This window comes from Colletes latitarsis, chromosome 8 (assembly GCF_051014445.1).
Source record: "Colletes latitarsis isolate SP2378_abdomen chromosome 8, iyColLati1, whole genome shotgun sequence".
In the NCBI taxonomy this organism is placed as follows: Eukaryota; Metazoa; Arthropoda; class Insecta; order Hymenoptera; family Colletidae; genus Colletes; species Colletes latitarsis.
Window position 1 is genome coordinate 32,577,911 of NC_135141.1, and position 19,461 is coordinate 32,597,371.

The 19,461-nt window shown below is 39.9% G+C and overlaps 1 protein-coding gene across 2 annotated transcripts in view; it reads left to right on the forward strand.

Moving 5' to 3' along the window:
• Positions 1-19,461, forward strand: part of LOC143344712 (TWiK family of potassium channels protein 7) — a 264,886-nt gene that overhangs the window by 96,663 nt on the left and 148,762 nt on the right. For both annotated transcript variants that reach the window (XM_076771023.1, XM_076771024.1), the window contains one exon: positions 15,077-15,133. The gene's annotated coding sequence lies outside the window, so the exon portion shown is untranslated. The remainder of the gene's footprint in view (positions 1-15,076; positions 15,134-19,461) is intronic.

Here is a 19,461-nt window from a genome sequence, read left to right on the forward strand (position 1 = left end):
TTCTTTTTTTATATCTCAGTTAATAACACGTTACAGCTTAGTTTGGTAGACGACTATCAAATGATTTATTTCTACGTTAACAACCGGAAAGAAATAATAATTGAAAAAATTATATAATATTAATTATTGTACAGGTCTATTTGTATAGTCTATTAAAAACAAAATTTCATTTTTTTAAAATCACTATAACCGAATAAATGTTGCGTTCTGTTCCAAACGGATATTTCGAATATTTATCATTTTTTTTTCGTTCAGAAACGAACGTGTATTATTTTGTTCGATGAGCTATTTAATGTTTCCGTTCTTATTTTGTAATTAACTGATTAAAACCGATGAGAGTTGCCATCGACACGATGTTCTCGCGTCACGCATCGATTTTCGCGCCGCAATACCAGACCCTCGATAATAAGACGGCCTCTTGGAAGTTTTTTCTGCTCCACCGGGCAATCGACTCCCCCATTTTTCGTCTTGCTGAATAAGCTGAAGGCAAAGTTAAATAATGTTTCGGGGAACAGGACATGCTCGCTCAGCCACACCTCGGAATAATATGACGGTTCTGCCATCGATCGACGACCCAATAATTTCGGATTGTTGTTCCGTGAAAGATGAGTGTCTCCTTCGAAAAAGGGAGCCTCCGTTGAACCGTGACAGTCTTTCCTTTAAAAGTCTGTCTCCGCAAATTCGAACTCGATGGCTTTCGTCGCCCGTGCTCGCGCACCTGTTTCGAATCAATGAAATTCGACTACCCTTGCTTCGACATGGAGTAGGGAGGGGGGGCGGAAAAGCTTGAACAAAGCGAAGAATGACTTACGTGAAGAACAATGTTCCCAATTTGCTTCGCCCCCCCTCCTCTCCCCAGGAAATTTAATTAACATCTATGCATAACAAATTGCAAATTGCTGTTTCTAGACAAAGCAAAGTTTTTTGCAAGGGTGAATAAACTAGTTTTTTGCGAGACCGAGTAAACGAAGTTGTATTTGAAATTGAAACGCGTACTGTGAATAGAGATGAAAATAATACATTGTAAAATAATTGTGTCAAGTATTCTTTTTACTCTTGGGCTCGTCTTTGATACGATGCGTGGCAAATAAAAGTAAAAGAAAGAGGTTTGTTGAAAAATTATAATTTCTTTATGGGAATTGAATTATCGAAGAAAATTTATAAACTTGTAATATACTGTTTTATTCTGAATTACTTGAATATAAATAGCGATGTTACGTTATTGATGAATTACTGCAGTACCATTTTTCCACAGCAATTGTCTTATACGCTTCGAGTAGCATAGAGTGCTGGAAATAATGGTTCCGAGGGTTAGCGTAAAATAAGGGGAATGTTCTTTGAACTGTGGAATACGTTTCCACGACAAGGTCACTATTAATCGTTCAGAAATAACGTGAACAATATTGTGCATAATTTGATGGTAAAAATTCTGGTTCATGGCTGTGTATCGAATCAGCGACTTTTACTTATTTTTAGAAATTGTGTAATCTAGAATATCTCCATTCATTTTATTGGTGCTTAGTAAAAAATAGTGATTTTTTCCTGTGATTCTTGAAAATAACATTTATATAATGTATGATTGAAAAATTTTAGACTATATTTGTGGTTTGAAATTGCGTGCCCAAGGAAATATTAAAACCAGAAAATAATCGACGTCGAACACATCGATGGCGTCCCTCGTAAGCACATTTCGGCGGACCGTAATCTGATTACATTTTCCGGGACACGATTACGCGTAATCACGTTAGACAGTCATTATACGCTTTACAAATTTACGATTACGAATACGCTGCAATTAGTCGGTAATTACCGTGTAATTACACGTAATCGTATCGTGGCCAATGCGATCGAATTACATTTCTCCCCGACACCGCTCGTAACTAAGAAAACTTAATAAATGCTCCTTCGAACGGACCCGTGTCGAGCAGAGGAAAACAGGACAGGATTAATATTCGTCCAGATTGTATTTAAAAAAAAGAAAAAAAAATGAAGAGAGAAAGAAAGAAGCGCTGACCATTTCGATTTACGGGACTGGTTGGTACTCCTTTCAGTCGTATATCTATTCAACGCCCCCGTAGTGTCTATTCCAGTCGAACCTGTTCGTCCTTCCTTAGCGCAGAGATAAATTCGTCCGCAACCAATACGAGGATCGGGCAGCGTGGGTGGACAAAGTGCCGAAAATCGATTTTCCACGCTCTCCCGCGGATGAAAACTTCCGGCCTTTAAAGAGTCTCATTATTTTCCTGCCAGGAACGATCGTTCTTAGTCGATTTCGACCGTCCTCGTTCCTCCCCCCTTCAACGATTCTCGTCGACGTTGGGTGATAGAGGGACGAGGACCCGCGGGTGGACGAGATTGATAAATTATCGGCTTGAAAAATGCAAAACCGATACTCCCATACCCGTCGAACCGCCAGCTTATACATATACGCATACTCTTTGGCCTGCGTTTTTGGACGCGTGTGTGCGTGCGTGCAACGTAGCATACGAGTAAGCCGCCTATGCGATGAATTCAGGCAGACGCGTGTTCTCCACATAAATTCCGACACGCTGCTGCGTCGGCTGTCATACGGAGGCACGCTGAAAAACTACAGGCTGCATCACGAGTGCATTCTTCATTTTTGCCCGGTAACCCGCCATGTTGGCGTAGTTACATGTCAGTGACTGGGAACCGTACTGACAGCCCGGGTTACGCGTGCATCGTGAATTAAAATATTATTGTCAAATTTTGCTCGTTGGTGTTCGGTTGAATTGAGACGATTTTCATGTCGACGCGTTTGGGGGTTGAAAGTTATGGCTTTATTCGAAGAAAACAATATTTAAATTTGCTTGATTCTATCAATGATAACATTTATGGCGAACAAATTTATCTAAATCGAAAGAATCGTGAAAATTTTGGGATTGAAAACGAGAATAAAAGAAATAGCAAAATGTACAAAAAGGCTACTATAAAATTTAGTCTTCTTAAAACCTAAAAGCAACCTCCCTGGAAAATGTCACGACACGAGTATAATTTAAATTGAAAATATTCGAAGAAAACAATATTTATGTGAATATATTTACTGGTAACTCAAGCGAGCCCTGATATAATATATTTTGAAAATATTATGATAGAAAACAAGAATCACAGTCTCCACTGCGCTCAGAACAGTCTAACAACGCGTATTAAAAATAGTTAAACTTTAGACGCGTGCAGTTCCAAAACTATTAAAGTTTTATTAATTATTGAGACATTGTTAGAAGCGGTAAAGCTTCCTCTTTAAAATGGCTTTTGGTTTTTGTCGATCCGACTTACCGTTTTCGAGATATCGTAATTTATGTGAAAGGTAATTTTTCTTAATTCGACTATCTCTGTCCTCGTCTCGCGCGTCGAGCCTCCTCTCGCTCGCTCGTGCGTCGTGCTGACCTACCCTACGTACGTGACTGCCGTGACTCAGCTCCGCCGCGTAGTGTTTCCAAGAATTTACTACGCGCTACTATTTACGCGCGCGCGAGTTCATTCATCGTCAATGAAACGTAAAACAAACTATTCGGACCTTCGTATCTCCGAAACTAGCCACCGCATCGACATGAAATTAAAATCGCTATATCTCCGGAACTAATAAAGCTATCGACTCGCACGAACGCCCATTTTAAAGGGCATTTCATCCCCTATCCGATGACCAACTATTACAATTTAAATTTATTTCCTTTAACATTTAATCCTGAAAATTAACCAAACATATTCAAGCTCGATTTACTCGTGAACGGGACCTCAAACGAACAAATTTCGTCGCGTGTTTTCGTTTTATTTTTGCTCGCAGAAACATCTCCATTCCAGTTGCGTGTTTAATTGCTGGAAACCCTCTGTGTGTGGGTCCTTTGTAACTATTATAACGAGTCGCTCGTTAGGTATTGTTGAGAAAAAGAACAATATCGGTGATTAAACGAACTTCCCAGCGTCCAAAGTTTCGCCGTGGAACTTTTTCACTTGCGCTCGGTTAACTTACAGTCGGCGTCGATTATTCTTATGAACCAGGATGCCGAGTATTCTCGAACGCGTGCCGATATTCAGCAGAAACGTTTGAAACTTCGGTAATGCGAGAGAAAATAAGGGAAAAATAGACTAAATTAAACGTTGAAACGGTAGGGGAATCGTGCAGAGGCATACATCGAAAATTGAAAGCTCAATGATACGTTGATTTATAAAATGCCGCGGCCGAATGGAAGCTGCTCCTGCGTAATTTATGGTTCGCCCGTAATTTGTATAAATCGTCGGTAAATTTATGTTTTTCCGTCAGTTTCTGATCGGCTAACGCTTTATTTAACCGAACGAAAACTCATTTTCCCGGCGTCGCGTTTTGTTGCTCATTCCTACGCTCACGGCCCGCTTATCGTTAATCACGCATTTTTTTTTTTTTTTATCCTTATCGTTGCGTATTAAACGGATGGAGAGGACCGATAGGACGGAACAAGCTATAATAATTCAAGTATAATAATCAAGTATAATAATTCACAGTCTAATAACTATCTTCAATTTTACACTAGCAAAATTTAGAAACATTTTCTCTAATACAGAAAAAATTTAAATACATATATCGTCTAGTTTGTGCAAGCATAATTTTCAATTAAAAGTGCATTAGAGCGACGTATTCGTCTCCGTTAACTCAACTGGCGTCACTATCTAAAATACACCAATTAGGGAACCTAAACGTTAGCGGGGAAGATACGAGAGACTCTCTGAGATCATACATCAGTCAAGATCAAACAGTCATGACAAACATTTAAACATTCGCGAATACGCCTAAGTCAGACACTGATCGCACGCGCGCAAACACACGTATGCAGTCATATCGTCCTCCGTTGTGCCTTAGTTGTTGCTAGGTACACACAGTGCCGTTATAATTATGTGTACAATAGCTCATCATCCATCTACCGATTTCACCTGCCTCGAACTATATTAATTTATCGAACGACGAAGAAATTCAACCTATTAATCGCGATTCTTGGCGCAAAGTTGCTAGTAATTTGTTTTATTTGTATCGTCCCGTGGCGAAGTTAATAAATTCTGATCAATTTTTCTATCGCGCGCAGTGCTATATTCCTTTTTATCTGTTGCGCAAGATTAGTTTGTCGTGTGACGTGCGTAGAATGGAAAATTCTGCCACGAGCAATTTTCCGTGCGACGAATTTTTCGAAACGCAAAAAGAAAAAAACTGACAAGGTGGCTATAAAACTTGTCTGTTATTAGTTTAGAACGTGTACAATTTTATTGTTCGGCTTTAATTGTCAAAATTTTCAAACGAAAAATTTAGGACCACGATATAGGAGAGTTTGTTTACTTCTTAAATTTATATACGGACGGTATATTTTTCATAGTTTAATTGTCGAAATTTTTAAAACGAAAAATTTAAATATGAAATAGAAGAGTTCGTTGTTTGCCTTTGAAATTTATGTACACGCAATTATTGGCCAATGATCTGGAGATAACTATCGTTAAAAATACGCGAAATAATAATTACGATTGTATTCAATTGCCTATTATGCTACGTGAGATTTTGTTTACCGTGTTTCGGCGCGAAATTGGTGGCTCCACTCGTGGAATGGCGAATGGTACGTTGATAGTTCCGTAAAACTCATTGGGCTTGCAAATTTTTAGCTGCGTACGGGCTTTAAAACTTTATTTGCTTTGGAAAGAACAATGCTTGTATAGTAATGGTACTAATGGTAATCCTTTTTCGGTGTGATTCCATTGACCGCGATAAAACCTATATCAAAAGCGACGATTTTCATTAATTCTTGGCCAATAACAAACTAAACATTATTGAAAATATTGTACATTTGTACAATTATAATTCACGAACTGCGTGTCTATATTATATTAATTGATCAGCGTATATGAAAAGATTAAATTCAGTAAGGAACAACTTGGTTAACTATTATAGATGAAATACGAATCAATCTCTGTTAATTTGTTTAACTTGTAACTGGCATCAGTCGGTAAATACACACAAGTTTTAACATCGTTATAACTATAGTGGATGTACTGATAGGAAACTATCGTAATTCGATTCCCAATCCATTTCCATTTCAATCAATACCCGTTGCTTTCAGCTCGATGTTGCAAAGACAAGAAACCTTTTCAATATTTTCTAAATATTTCCATTCTTTCGTTTATCAGAAATTCAACATCAGAAACCAACAGATCAAGAACCCAGTAATGTAGTAAATAACTTCCATTCGAATCGTGCGACTATAAACGGGTGAATGCAACGTCGAGTTTTGGGGAAAGTTTCGCAAAAGAGAAGAGAGACGAGTAAAGAAAAAGAGAAATTTAATTTCCAAGTAGAAAATTCGTTGTCTTCGTTTTCCCTCTAATCAATGGAGCTCCCCGCGAGATTTATATCGCATTCCAGGCACACAGAAACAGACAAGGGACACGTGTCGATTGATGGTACGGTTCGCGCTTGGTTGTACAGTTAGAAGGTGCATCCGAGGCCCCCGATAAACGAATCGGTCCAAACGCGGCGTAATTCGATTTTCCTCGTGCTCGATGAAGCGGTTTTCTCGTCTTTCTATCGAACCGTGTTTCCTGCACATCGATCTGTGTACACACCGATACCGCCGTTCTCGTAATTCATAGTTACGACCTACGAGAGGAGATAATAACTTTAAAACTCCCGTTTATGCCTCTGCGATCGATTTGCCTAGTGAGTCATGGGTAATTTCGATAAACACCGGGGGAAGTGTATTTCCGCGATAACAGGTTCGATCGGTGTACTTTTATTACCGTGACTGATCGCGTTTATTGCGTTGGTCATTTGTTAACTCCTTCGTTCCTAAGTTATTAGAAAGTCCAGCGACGAAACATTTGTCTCTAGTCTAGTAGAAAACTTAATTCACAGTCTTTGATGTTTTACTTTCTCCATTAGGGAGGTAGTAGTCTCATGAAAGTACAATGAAAAATAAAAAGAAACCTCAATTTCATCTGGACGGGGCAAAATTATTTCACAAAAACGAAGACTGCTGTTCTACAATATTACTTAGAAATTCGATAGACGTGAAATAAAATACAATTTGCTCTTTTATATTCTTTTAAAAAATTCGTTTCTTGTAAATTAATCAGACTGGTTGAATCAAAATCGTTGTCAAGCATCATTTACAAAATCTTTCTTACTAAATTACCTTTCACACGCGTTCGACGAGCTTCTAATATTGACTCGACAAAAATTAAAGGTTAAACGCATTCCTCGTTTAGCAGAATTTCACCGGGAATTGTACAGGTTTGTTTCGCGGACCACGGGTTAATTAGTAAGACGCAAGAATGCACACGAGAAATGGAACACATGAATGAACTAATTGCGAATTTAACGAATGCAGTAGCAGCGGCGCATTCGCGCGTAGAATCTTAATTCTGTATCGCGAGCTGTTACAATAAAACAGTGTCAAACGTTACCCGCGGTATAATTTAACGCGCCGTTGTAAAGTTGCATCGGTCTGTCCTGGAAAATTGAGAATTCCCATGAACGGAGAAGAGTGAGGAGACAGATGGCGAGAATATGGGTATCTTCCGCGTGAAACCATCCTCGGCATGGTTGCTCATTAAAATAGTTAAGCTCTATTAGGGCGCGACCAGGTTTTCGAGGCTCTAAAGCAACGTAATCTATTGTACACGAACTCTACCTTCAAGGTGGCTGATAATAAGGTTGGATATCACCTGGAAAGTTTAGCGTAGCTACAGCTGTTAGGTGCATTACGTCAGATCTGTTGATGGATCCTTACTCCAAATTGCACGGCTCGCTCATTAACGTCGAAAAACTTGGAGTATTTCAATTTCTAAATTGAATCTCGTATTACGATATCCTCTTCAGGTTTTTATTACGCCCTTTTCACCTGAAAGAAATATTTAATATTATGCACAGACCTTTTTTCGTTTTCATACAGGGCACAAAAGAAATCGTCACAGATTCTAGGGAGCATATATTATTAATGCTTCAATTTCAGATTTCATATTTCAAGATACAAAAATCGTAAATATTATTTTTTAGCAATTTGAATTTGATTAACGTAATAATATGAATACACATTTTAATTAAAAATAAAATGCATTTTAATGTAACAGATTTCTTTAGAAATAGGTATATAGACAATGTTCGTGAATCTAGTGTTAAATTTTTTATGTGTACAGTAGAGGGGACCAAACAACAAACATTGCTATTTTCTAATGTGTTTCCAAGTTCAAAAAATTGTAAAAATTCTAGCGTTTAAAGGGAGATGTGATTTTTTCTGTTATTTTGGGTAGGTCGAAAAATCGTAGATTTTTAAGTGGAAAGAGAAATTCTGTGGCACGAAAAAATATTGTTCGACGCATACGCCATTCTTTTGAATAACGTTTTGATATCTACTGAAAGTTTGTTATTTTGTTTCGTAAAAAATAAACAATTGTGACAGATGCATTTTGCAATTCTCCGGGGAATCGATATTTTTTCGATCGTGGCAGTTATTCAAAGATCCACGCAAGTAAAAATCTGATGGTATATACCAGGTTAGGAAAACATGGAAGATGATTGATTACATCCCAGTACGACTCCAATATTTTTCCCCCGTGTCATCCAAAATGTATACGCGGCCTGGCATTGTTTTCAAGAATACTACAATCTATAAAAAAAATATTTTGGCCCCTGTAGCTAAGGACTAGCTTAATGCCCCTGTTTTTAGAGTCGTCCTGTACACCTAATACAATAAAACTGCTAAACTTGTGGACAGAGGTCGACCCTAGTAAAATGCACCGCAACAGTTGACACACTTTTTGCGGGCAACGCTGCGGTAGCAGTTTAGCGAGTGACGACCAGTTTGCAACAAAAAGGAGCAACCGTGGCCGTCGTTGTTCTCGCTCGGTGTCAGGCCACAACAAAACCGATGCCTCGAAAACAGTCTCGCCCAAAGTGAGCGATGAAACGAACACATTTCCGCTGATAACGTCCGTCCTAAAACAAAATACTCCGTTGCGCAGGGAGACCAGACCCCAGACCACTTTCAGATGTCTCCGACACTCAAGGGCTGGAAAGGACTGTTCAGAAACGCTACCCCATTCACACCTGTAATGTCTGGATACAGCTTGCATTATGGAGAATTCTAATCTATGCTCTATGGTCCTTTCAGCGGGAAACCTACGCGCGATAAGTGTCCCGCTTCTTGCGCTTTACGTGCAGGATTATTCCAGGCAAATTCCTTCGCGAAATATGGCCACTGAATTTTACTCGAGTCCCTGATAGTAACGGGGGCCATTTATTTCCTTCATTGACTTTTCTTTTTGTTTTTGTATCGAGTAAAAGATTATGAATATTATACCCAACGGCGTACACTTTTCCGAATATTTTCCGAATCTTTGCTTACAAAATGGAATTTTAAAAGATTAAAAAAGTTTGAAAATGTCGATTATTATATTGAAGTTATCAAACGACCACGTATTTATATTTATATTTATATTTTTACAGTTTCTGTGCCACGTTATGGTTATTAACGAATAATTTTATTCAAATTTTTCAAAGTTGAAAAAATAAAAATTCAGAAGTAAAGAAAATAAACGTAGATTAATTTGTAGTTTAAAAAAAAATCTCATTTCGAATCGAACGAACGTCGACGCGTTTCTTTACGATTATTCTATTTCGTTTGAGATCGTCTGGTTACGATTCGAATTCGGTGCTTATTTTCTGAGAACATTTATGGTTTTCACAAAGCGCACTGAAATTGTAGTGGAATATAAATACCGTCTGGTGCCTCTTTCTAAATATATGCAAATCTCTCGGCCATAAAATATTGCTTTAAGACCGCGAACCGGTTGAAGATTCGCTAAGTTGCTTGTCTTCCTCAGAATTCTTTAAAAAAGTTCTGGTCCTTCTCCACGTAATTTTCTGTCCTCTTTCAGCGGGTTGCTTTTCAGATCTTTTGTGGCCTTTCGGATTTAAGGCTGCCCAAGCTTGTCGAGTATGTCGTTGCGATTGTTATTTCAGGACCGCCCAAAGCGATCGTATTCGTGTTATTTCAGGACATTGGGTTCCTAGCTTCGCCCTTCTACAATACCTCACGATATTTCAAATTGTGAAACCTTTGTTCGCAACAAGGATATTTTCGTTTGAAAATTAGTGCACGGCGAAGTACAGTAATAACAACCCGCATATGTACAATTACTCCCAATTATATTGGTACGCTATAAATGAAACAAAATTGTCTCTCATAAATTGAACCTTTCTTTTTGAAACTGGTATAAGTTCAGTCTTTCATACATGGAAATATATTTAAGGATTCACGTTTCAATAAAATAAAAAATTAATTATACTTTACTTAATTATGAATTGAATTAAACTGAAACTGGTACGATCGGTATAGTCTATTTTTTCATGCATTCGGATATTTAACTTTTTATGTTTGAACAAATTAGGAATACTTTTTCGAAAATAGAAAACTACCACAGTGTAATAAACAATATTTGGTAAAAGAATAAATGGACGGAATTCATAAGAGAAACAAGTTGCCTTTCATTTATAGCGAATACCAAATGGTAATGTTACGAAGGCTGTTTTGTCTCTCGAATCTCTTTCTACTTCGACTTGGTAGTACGGTAGATTCGGGGTAATGGATACTTATCTTTTACAGTAGCTTTGTTAACGCCGCGATAGTCGATACACATGCGTATCTCTTCGTTTTTCTTCCGGACCAGTAGCACCGGGCTAGCAAACGGCGATGTGCTGTCTTCGACGATATCGGCTGCCTTTAGCTCATTAATCATATCCTTCAGCTGCTCCCTTTCGTAATACGATAGTCGGTATGGACGGTAAATTACTGGTTTATCTGAAACAAGCTCGATATGCATAGTTGTTCGATTCGCTTTGCCTACCTGCCGCAACGTTCGTGCTACTAAGTCACGGTTCTCGTTCAATGGGGTTAGCAGTTTCTTCGCTTCCTCGTTCGTGAGATGGTGTCTCCAGAGCTGATCGCCACCTTCTTCCCTGCTATGTTTAAGACAGGTAGAACCGTTTTGCCCTCTTCGTCCGTACCTCGGGACGGTTGGACCTCGTTCACGTAGACCTCCTTCGATAAACAGCATTTGGTTTGGGGCTCCTCCCACAATTGTAACGTGTCCCAAGTAATTATCTGGAATAACACACATTTGATCAGCACGGAGCACAGTCTTCTTTGCGTATTGCGTTCGCTCTCTGTCTGTTATTCGTAACTCTCCTGCTCTGCTGATCACGATTACACCTGGGTTCTTCGTGTACGGAGGGGTACAGCCTGGCTCCCGCTCGGAACAATGTGCACCTCCGTCCTTACTGTCACACCATCGATGCTGATATCAGCCGTCAGAACACCCAATGGCTGCACACGCCCTTCGCCATAACCCACAAAACAATTCAACTTTGTCTCATAATAACCAAGTCCAAGTTCGTCAGCGACATTTTTTAGCAAGACCATCACGTTAATAGTCCGTTAATAGTCGCGTCTTTGAAATATTTCTGGTGTGTATCTCCGTTAATACGCAGTACTGGTCGGTTCCGCGAATTTGTTTGTGTTGATTCGGTTGTACTTCCCGTCGACCCGGACGCTCCGTTTGCCGTACATGTACGCGAGATATGTCCGTTGGCATGTGCTTTGGTTTATGACAAAACCGCGCCGTGTGCCCTGTTTGTTTACACTCGCGACACCTTAGAGGTGAACGTCGATTCGCCGCGCCATTGCTAACGGGTCGTTCATTAGGCGTTGCCAAAGTTTCCTTCGTAAATCCGTCAACAATTCGCTTGGTTTTTTAACGATCCATTCTATCGCTTCGCGGTCTCCCGTTTTCGCTTTATTACATCTCGACAGTTTCTCATAAAAATACTCAACGATATTCTGATTAGGTTTATTCTTATAGGTTTCAGCTCGTAGCCTAGTACTCACCATGCTTTCATCTGCTGGGAAGTTATCCCTCGATAGTTCCTTGCGAGGCAGGCTGTCCCTCCATTTTCTCGCTACACCCGTTAACTTCATCAGAGTATAGTGAAGAACAGCAACCTCGTTCCACTAGTGTAGGTCCCCGTATTCTTCTATTTTTCCAATCCACTCGTCGATTGTGAACTCACCCACAACAGGATCAAATGCCGGCAATACCATTGCCAAATCGCGAAAATACCGCTCTTCTCTGCCTTGCCCTTCGTTAACCATCGCGGCCAGAGAAGATATAAACGGGTATTCGTACAAAAGAAAACTTCTAAACTCAACAAACCGAAGTAATAATGGCGTTCATCCCACTTCTGATAAACTGTTGGAACCCCGGGGACCGAGAGTTGAAAAGAATCACTTGTATTTAATACAACTGCTTTACTAATAAATTTCTTCGCCATACCGTTCACTCTCGCTATCACTCTAACTCTGGCACGCTTCTCTCAACCGCTTACCGTTCCTCTCATCTTCTATCTCTCTCGCACTGTCTCTGTCCTCATCCTCACCAATCATACAATCGTTTACAAACATTCCATCTTCCGTGCCTTTCGATTCGCTCAATGATACACACTGGTGCGCACCTAGTCGCGGCTGGCTAACACTATTATTTGGTGTACGAATACAAGTAGGAGTAACTGTATATGTATAAACACGTCTTTTACATATTTCCAATATTTCCACAAAGTTATAATGAAAATAAATAAACGTTTAATATAATTTTTGTTCGATTGGACAACATTCCTTGCATTTGTTATTCAATTGTGCAATGATTTTCATCATAGTAGAGGAAAATACAATATAAATATGATATAGTGAACAAATACGAGAGTAACTGTACAGTAAAGTACGTGGACTTTGACATCGCAAGAATATTTCTGGTACCCTTTCTCTGAGCCCTGTTCTTTGCATCGTCGACGCGTTATCGACTGGATTCTTGGATTACGTTCTACATATGTATTCGGTTAATTACCGAGACCCGATTACTACGTGCGTACCACACGTACCGTAGCTCGTGACGCGCCTTAATCCATCGTAGCTCAGCTTTAACTACATCGCATCGATCTCGCGCGAGTGTGCACCGGAGTGGAACGAAAAAAATCAAAATTGCACGACTATTTTCTAATAGCAAACAAAATGTACCATTATTCTTTTAGATTATCCAAGATAATATATGCCGATTAATGAAATAATTGAACCATTATTCGCAAATTCGCGTTTTGCTATTACGAATCAACAAATCAAAAATTTATAAACGTTCCGGGTACCTAGATATTATGATTAATCATTGATTCAGTCTAGAATATTCAAACCCATACTGTAACACGTACTGTTACCATTAATATCATCGATCATGGAGGATCGTTTATCGGAAGAATAAATTATAATTCACGGATCGTGTTACGTTCCAGTTATCTATTATTAGCGATGATTATGATAATAGATAATTTAGGTGTTAGTAGATAAATAGTGTAAGTAATTAAAAATAGATGGACAATACCAGGTTAATGAATATAGTTTTTTACCTGCTACATTATTTAAGTAAGTTGATATACATATATGAAACAAAAGGTACCTTCGAGTACGTCTACCTTGGAAGTACGTACATTCAAGTAATACTTTCTCTCACAAGTGCTCGACCGACAATTCAGTGTATAAGAGCCTAAGACACGACTTACTAGGGTTGCTTTTTCTATTGAACATTAATAATTGCCCAAAACAAATTCATGTAGTTTCAATAGATAAAGCCTCTTCTTGTAGAAAAATAGAATATATTAATTTCAAGTTCAGTTCGCAGTACTGTTGCAAAAATACTATTGTGTTTAATCAAATGTTTCAAGACTGTACATGTACATGACACTTAAAAAATTTTCATAGATAAATGGCATTACGAAGCAGAAGCAGCGCCTCCGGGCGTAATGGAAAAGAGTGGCGTGGAATAGTGGTCACACGCGTATAAATAAGACATAATGCACGGAGGCGGTTCGCGAACCCGGGGATTAGCACGTCCCGTTTCACGCTTTCTCCAGTGTCCGCTAGTGGAATGCAAAGTACATTTTGGCATAAATCATGCGATAGAAATGGCCAGGTAATTTATTGGCCGCGGCTTCGCGGAACGTAAATCGAGAAGGTTGTGACAATGATTCAGCGCAGGTTTATGGCCACCCCCGCGTAATTAAGTCGTATCCGACGAGCATTACGCGTTTCATAACCGGTCGTGTACGCCATTCTCCGACTGTAATCGGATCGTTTCGTCTCATCTCGTCTAGTGGTAAATTTTTCACGACCCTTCGAAATTTCCGCTTTCGACCGTCCGGCGCGACGCGACGGCTCGTTTCTCCGTCCTTCTCTTTTTTCTCGCCGTTTTCACCGTCGTCTCCTGTCTTTCCATATAACTTCGCGACGCGGGAAAACCGTAATCGTTGCGCGGGGAACGGATAAACATCGCCGCAGTGTAAACTTGTTAACACGAACGCGAACGTGATGGAAAGCAAATTGCATTCATGCCGTGAAAAATTGCTGCGCGGGAGAAAAAAAATCGGGACAGAGTTTGCGATTTTCCCGAATTGGTTTCGACCGACTTTTTCATCGTTGGATCATTTACTGGTACACATTTTCCGCTCGTCGATAAACCTTGCCTCCACGCGCGGAAAATGTCTGATCGAATAATGCAGTTTCGAGGGAAATGTGCCCTTTTTAGACGCGTGTTTATTTAAATATGTAGATTATTATATGAAAAGATTTTATCGAGGATTTTATTAGCTAATTTGTACAGAAAGATTTAAATATTTTTACTTGTTTTACGTTTCTTTTTGAAAAATATTTTTGGGGCTACAATTTTATGCGATAATAATGGGTTTCAATTTGTATTATAGAAGGAAACTTAATTTTTCTTTTTGAAGAAGATTTACGTCTAATCTGCCTAAAAATAAAAAATAATCCATTGCCGGGTTTAAAAAAAGCTCGATGCAGGAGAGCGATGAAAAATCGCTGAAAAAAAATTCGAGAATCCCCAGAAATTATAAATGGAAATAAATTTAGGATATACTAATGGAAAATAGAATTTTTCAGCGCTATTTCGTGAAATTTGAAATCACTGATCGATTTTTCTAATTTTTCAGTGAATTGGCGACGAACACGGTCCGAAGAAGGATTTGCATTATCAAGCCCATGGAATGGTAAGTTTCTACGGTTTTTAATTTCGCGAAGTAACGAGGCTTTAATTCATAAAGGGTTGCCTCCAAATGGCTGGGACTTTAACGAGCGCATTAAAGTGGTTTCGAGCCACGCCGGAACTGGTACGTATTACGTACTTCAGAGGCTGTCGGCCGTTAAACATTGCAGGAAAGAATTTTTTTTTTTTTTCTCTAACCCGACGAACGAAGTTCTTTAATTTTGTACAATGAAATATGCAGGCTGTCATTCCGAATTAGAACCGCGTTCACGTTAATTTGCGTATTCGTAACCGTGCCTTTTGAATCTCGCGACTTACTTTCGCAAACGCTTGGTCATAGTTCGTGAAAAATTCGCCCGATTTTATGAAAATTTTTTCCCCCTCGCTCGTCGTTGCGCGTTTGGAGAATTTTTTAAAATTATAGTCGCGTTTTTACGCACGGTTTTGAGGTTTATTAACTTAGCAACTTTTCACGGAGTCTCGAAGTTACCCGGAAACTTATCCAACTTAAAACGAACCTCTTAGCTTTTCATTCTTGAATATCCCGTCGCCCGGGCAAGAAACATCATCGATGAAATGAAATTTTTATCCCGAGTTTTTTACTTGATTATGTTTGCAAAATGATTATGGTGCCGCGACAAGAAGTTTGATGAGGGTAATCCGCAACTTAGAGCAAGTTGTAAGCGACCGGGGACCGAAACCATCCAGAAATTAACCTACTTAAAACTACTAACGATGGATCGTAATTCTTGCTTTCTCAAAGTACCGGCCGCTTTTAGTGAATATAAATTTCTTCATTAATGCGCGCCACGCTCGCACGCGCGACGATTAATACAAATGCAGCGTCGATGGATGAAATGTTTACTGATTAGGATAATATCGATGGAAATTTAAATGCAAATATAATCGAAAATTTTGGCTTATTGGAAATTAAATTGAAGAATGTTTGAAGAAAATTTGTCAAAGGCTTCGAAAAATAAGTGAAAAATCTAAAATCACGTTTTGTTGTTGAATTCTACGACGGTTATAATTTACAGTTTGCAAAGGAGCAGTCGGGCAATATTCTGTACGCAATTATCGGACGTTTCCAAGTTTCAAGCGATGCTCGAGCAGAAACTGGAAAGCAGTTTACATGTCTCACGTTAAAATACGAACTTAGGGACGCCGGAAACTTACTAATGCGAATCGATGTTTATCAACGATTGTTTCTAACTGTGTCGTAACTTGGTATTCCCAAATGGAGGCGTTCCTCTAAATTACCAATTGTTACGGATTAGCGGCATTGAGCATCTCCCAAGGGTAGAACGAGTTGCTGCTTCGACGAGAGAACGCCAAGATCCACGAATCTCGAAACGAAGTATGGGACAAATATAAGTAGAAATAATCAATGATGCAGATCAGACATGGAGACAAAGCATATTGAAACGTATAACGATAAAATTACAAACTTCTCTTCGGCGGCAATTCGTTTTAATTAACAGTTACAATATCGATCTCGTTAATTACGAAACGTCCAGAGACTTTCATCCCTGGAAATAATAGTTGAAATTGCGGGTAGCCCCGCAATTACAAGGGTTAAGACGTTTCCTCTAACGACATTTCTCCAATCAGTCGTTCGACAGGAAACCAGCCTTAAAGGCGACCGTTTCGACCATTTTCTGTATTGACTTAACCGGTGGCCATCGGTAGACTCTGGACTCTCCTTTCGTTCGTTTCAAATGTCTAGCGTTTCCTTCCACTTGATTCTTGCTTTGCCCCCTCCCCCTATCCTTTTCCCCGCGTACTCTATTTTCCGCGGCTACTCTTTCTTCTCGCGAGCTTCAGCCGCCCTTTACTTTGGTATGCCTCTGCCGGAAGTACGGTCTGGGTTGACCCACATTCGCCAACAATGGCCACACTCAACTGTCTGCGCGCAGGTCGACGCCGTGGCTGCACCAGAAGTTGCCTCGTTTCAGTCTCGATTTTCCAAACGACTTTCCTTTTCCTCCCTCACTCCCACGTCGCGCCTATACTACCCCCTTTCCTCCTTTTTTTCAATAATTTGAAACGTACCTCCGTCTAATTCCCATCCTTTCCATTAAGAACGAACTTTCTCCGCTCGTTCGGGAATTGATTTCACCGTGAATCCTAGAATCGAGACCCGGCCGGCCGCATTAAGGAACTTCTACTTTAAATTCATTCATCTTGGCCGATCGGGGAAGTTTCCTTGCTCGGTTACTCCCCGTTGCGGGGGCGGTGTGCTTGCAATTTAACCCGTCATCCGATTGGGCGGATAGTGTTCCCTCGAAGACTATTTTGTTACGCGTTAATCAAAACTTAAGAATTACCACTGGAGTCGTCGTATCGCGTTCAACCAACCAACTCTTTTCTCTCTCTAATCGTCACACTTTTGTATTCAAGCGACATCATTGAGACTGAATTACATTTCGAGATCACGAAGTCTTCTTTAATCGATTGTTATGTGACAATCCTCGAATGCTATGCGAGCGTGTATAGATTATTTTTTTCTTCAACAACGATTTATAATATGTATAAACTTACCCTACAGGTAAAAAAAATATAGACGAACCGTTTCATAAGAAGTGATCTGAAGAATGAAATGTCTTTCCGATAAGATCGCGTGAAATCAGGAGCAGGTTTCGGATCTTTGTAATAACTCGACGCGTATAAAAAAAAGAAACTGTAAAACGTTTCATTTTTATAACTCATCGTCGAAATTTATATTCCCAGTTTCCCGTTGAACAGTGCCTCGAATTGCGGTACTCTACCTTTACAAGAAGCATCGCATGCAACTTGGAACTTTTCGGTGCTTCTCTTGGATACTAAGCACGTTTATATCAAGCTTAACGCAACACGTCTGAAGACGGTTGCAGCCGTTTAATAAAACAAGGAAATTGACGATACTGCTTCATACCGCCATTAAACATTCCAACGGTCTAAAAGAAGGAAATCGTAAAGATTTCATGGTTATACATCAGCACGTCGGGCACTTAACATCTTTGTGCTCCGAATTATTCTTCTGGTGTATATATTCTGCCCCTCTATTCGTTTCCTTTCTTCGCTATTTTACTCCCAGAGTAGACCAAAGTTAAAACTAACAATTCTTAAGATTTCTACATATTCTTCGCCAAAATACGCGTAGTTTGCATTTTGAAAGAGAAAGAATGATCGTATGAAACAAAAGTTTCAGCAGATCTGAAAAGCAGTTTTCTCAGATACCAAGAAAAGTGAAAAGTGAAAAAATGACGGTCAGACACAATCGAAGATTATAATACTTCCATCGAGCCCACATCCAAAAGAATGAAAATAAAAACCTTGAATCTAAAATTCTCGGTTCACCGGTTCAGCAACAAAATCCGCCCGCGCTTTCTTTGTTTATTTCTTCCCTGCTGTTTCTTCGGCTGGCAATCTTGGTCCGCTTCCGCGCGAACCTGAAAGGTAACATTTAAAGCGAGACCCGGGTCGTGCTTGAGTACAGGTGCTGATAAAGTACGGGGCGCGCTGTTGATTAAAGAACTCCCGGTGTTCCAGAAACGCAGACGGCGCGGGGGGAGGGATGGCAAGCGAGTATTCTAAAATATTCCCGGCAAAGAGCCAGTAAATTATAGCGGCGGCGTTAGTCGGCCGTTGGATCCGCCTTCTCGTTGGGGTGTAGACGAAGCAGACGCAGTCGATTTCGTTATCCGGTCGATCCATCGGTGACGCTCGCCCCGCCCACCGCAACCCTCGTCTTATCATTCGTACTCTACTCGCGATTTTGAACGTCGTCGAATTAAATTCCCAGATAATGCAACGTAAATTGGCTGCCTTCTACGCGTCCGCGCGCTTTCGTTCGACGTAAATTTATCGGTCGCATTAATTTGACATTTAATTTTCCCGCGATAACGTCCCCTCTCCCACCATCCCATGCGCGCGATTCGGCCTGATCCCCGCGGCCGCCCGTCCACTTCTAAATTATTCCTACCGAATTTGTCGCCGACTATTCGTTCGTTCCTGCAATTTCGTTTCGCCGTATTATCGATGTAACCCCGGGACTCCCCGGAATACGGCTGACTCTACCGAAAATTTACCTTGGCAACGCTCGAGCGACGCGACCGTTTCTCCAAATCTTCGTTTTACGATTACGATCCGACTTTCCGCGTTTGTCGTTAATTATCGACGCTTGCGTGCCCCGTCGCGTTACGTGCGGAATAAAAATGGGGGGTGATTCCACTTTACACAATGAATTTTCTGAAAACGTGACATTTGTAACAATATTGCATTTGTGGATAGATCTATCTCATCTTATGTAGAATATTACGCGCAAATATTTTGTAATACAAGGAAACATTT